General features: G+C 41.5%; 1 pseudogene; it reads left to right on the top strand.

Moving 5' to 3' along the window:
• Window positions 1–903: 903 nt before the first annotated feature.
• Window positions 904–2,169, top strand: LOC102853252 (annotated as a pseudogene).
• The last annotated feature ends 893 nt before the right edge of the window (window positions 2,170–3,062 follow it).

Below are 3,062 nucleotides of genomic sequence, written 5' to 3'. Positions count from 1 at the left end.
AAACTCAAACAACGAAAAGCATTTCACATTTAGATATATGTTTTATGTGAATCATTTCTGGGCAGTTGGGTTTTGAGGTGGACATTACAGGATAAAGGCCTGTACCTGGGAAAAGGATCTGACCACATCTTTCTCCAGCACACTCCTTTTTTAAAAAATTAATTTTAATAAAATTTAGGGAGACTTAGGGTTTCCATTCATTAATTGTTGTACTTTCTCCTGCCCGCCTCCTCTCCCCCAATTCACTCTTCTCCTTGAAAAGTAAAAGAAAAACTCTTTCATTGTTATACAATCCCTCCCTCCTGCCAAGTCTACTCCACTGGGCAGCCTTCACTTTGGACTCTTGTCATGACAATAAAACCTAATCATATATACCCCTGATGATGAAGGATGTGTTTCTAATGTCTCACATTTATCTGCTATAGAAAGAAAAAGAGGTTGCTCCATATTTGCAATTTCGGAAGAGTTTTCATCTGCTTCATATGTTGACTTTTGTGATATATAACTTTACAAAGCCTTTTCCTCAATAAACACAGTCAAAAGCAGATTAGATGGGCCCTTCTGACAGATTAGATAACGTCTTGTTTTGGCCTTTGATGAAATACAGCAATAACACAAGGGACACGGTTTTAAAAATGTCATCCTAATGGAAGTTTCTGGGATTAACCCCTAGCTCTACCACCAGCCCCATAAAGTTAACGAGTTGGGAAGGATTTCCCGTTATCAGTAGCAGTTATTCTTCATCACGACGACAGGAAAAGAACAGTCTTTTCCCCAGAATAAAAGATTGTTATTGTTGCCTTATAATAAAGGCTTTAGAATCTAAGAAGAAAGATGGCAGCCCCACAACTATGTTTGAGCTACATGCTCCAGGGGTTCCTCAACCAACCCCCAGGGTGTTTGTTGGTGTTGGGAATGACAGGATCTGGAAATACCACTTTTGTACACAGGCTCAAAGGAGAGCTGCCTAGCTGAGCCTCTTCACCTTATGTGATCAACGTGGACCCAGCTATGCACAAAGTTCCTTTTCCTGCCAGTATTGACATTTGTGACACTATGAAGTATAAAGAAGTCATGAAGCGACATGAACTTGGGTCCAATAGCAACATAGTGGCCTCATTCAATATTTTTGCTACTAGATTTGCATATCTTCAAGTTGGAAGCTGGCCCTTTGGCAGGTTTTCAGGCAGTTAATTACATGGGAGGAGATTGCCCATCTAGGTGATGAAATGTATTGAGAACATGCCTAAATACATTTTTATTGACACCCCTGGATAGATCGAGGTACTTAACTGGTTAGCTTCTGGCACAATCATCACTGAGGCTCTTGTATCCTTATTCCCAACAATTTTCATCTATGTGTTGGACACATTGAGCAATACCAACCCAGTGACCTTCATGTCACTCTATGCATGCAGTGTCTTGTGGAAAACCAAGCTGACTTTCATAGTGGTCATGAATAAAACTGACATCACTGGTCTCAGCTTTGCAGTAGAATGGATGTAGGGTTTTGAGGCATCCTAAGATGCTTTGAATTGAGACTACGTACATCATACTTGGGAGGGTGGAGGGACGGCGCAGGAGAGGAAGGCCCTCTATGAGGTGGATTGATTCAGTGACTGGGATAATTGGGATGGGAGTGTCAGAGACAGTGCGATTGGCACAGGACAGAGCGGAGTTTAGGGCTGTTGTACATAGGGTCGCTATGAGTCGCAGGCGACTCGACGGCACATAACAACAACAACAACAACAACAACCTCAGTTACACGATGATTTCACCTATCCAGGGTGGTGGGTGTCTCTGTTGTTCAGGCTTAGGTGAACTCTTTGCACAAGTCTCCAGTGCTGCTGAAGAATATGAAAGGGGATATTGTCCTGAATATTAATATCTGAAAAAATTGCTGGTCAGTGCATAGAGTCAGGAGCAGAAAGAACAGCTGGAAACACTTTGGAGAGACATGGACCCTATGGGCTTAGACGCAGGAACTGCACAGACACTGCGTCTCCTGTGAGGGATCCTGTGACTAACTTGACTTTCACCTGAGAAACCTTAGTGAAGAAGATGAGGAAGCCGACAGCGATACTGGTGATATTGGCAATGAAGAGCCAGCATTCCAGAATTTTGTGCAAGGATCAATGACACAATGCTGGGAGAGCAGCAACAAATAGAGATTTGAAGAAACTTATTTCTCTAAGTTGAATTTCTGGAACTCAATGTGAAGAACTATCTGACCAAAGGCCACCATCAAGGACAGTGTTCTTCAGCAGAGGTTCCTTCTAGAGAAACTTCATGACTCAAATACACTGTGCATAGAAGATCGTTGGACCTGAAAGGCAGATGTGATTATTTTCAACCTTTCCCTTGGATTTATACAGGGAAGGTTGTGACTACCCTTGGAAGCAGATGCCCCTTCAGAACTGAAACTTAAAATTGCATCATTTAGAGCTCTAATACTTTTGCTGCTCCTGTAATGAATGAAAGAGTAAGAAATTACTCTGCTCGTGACTTCTTCAAATCTTTTTGCGTAAAGCCTTAACTTTTACTACTTTCCCAGCCCAGCCCTTGCACATTATCTTACACCATGAACGCCTCTCTAATTAGGAGAAAGGGAAACGGGAAACACAAGCATGCCAAGGCTGACAGTGACACCTCCTTGACAATCAATAACTAATGCTGTTTTGAAATGTGGCTCAACCTGAGTAATCTGTCTTAGTCTTCCAGGCTGGTGAACTAAGTAGGCAAAACATGATTAATGAATAACAATCCTTTTGATAGTGACCTGGACAGTTTTCCAGTTTATCTTTAAAGCTGTTCTGCTATAATTTCTCATTCAGAAAATTGAATCACCCCATAGATTCATGTTTTACATTCAACAGGAAGACTTAGAGCCACTTGCACAGACCTTGTCTTAATAATGATGTAATTTTTTCTAAAGTTACCTAGATGCATATAGGCCTTGTAACCAGACAGAGCTGGATTCCATCTATCTTTACTTTGAATTTAACTAAGCAAAGTTAAGGGATCTCTGGTGGCTGAGTGGTAAGGAACTGTGCTGTCAATG

The sequence above is a fragment of the Elephantulus edwardii genome, unplaced genomic scaffold (assembly GCF_000299155.1).
Source record: "Elephantulus edwardii isolate Elephantulus edwardi_28Jun2011 unplaced genomic scaffold, EleEdw1.0 scaffold00177, whole genome shotgun sequence".
NCBI lineage: Eukaryota > Metazoa > Chordata > Mammalia > Macroscelidea > Macroscelididae > Elephantulus > Elephantulus edwardii.
Note: the sequence above shows the minus strand (reverse complement) of the source record. Positions and strands in the feature narration are given on the sequence as shown.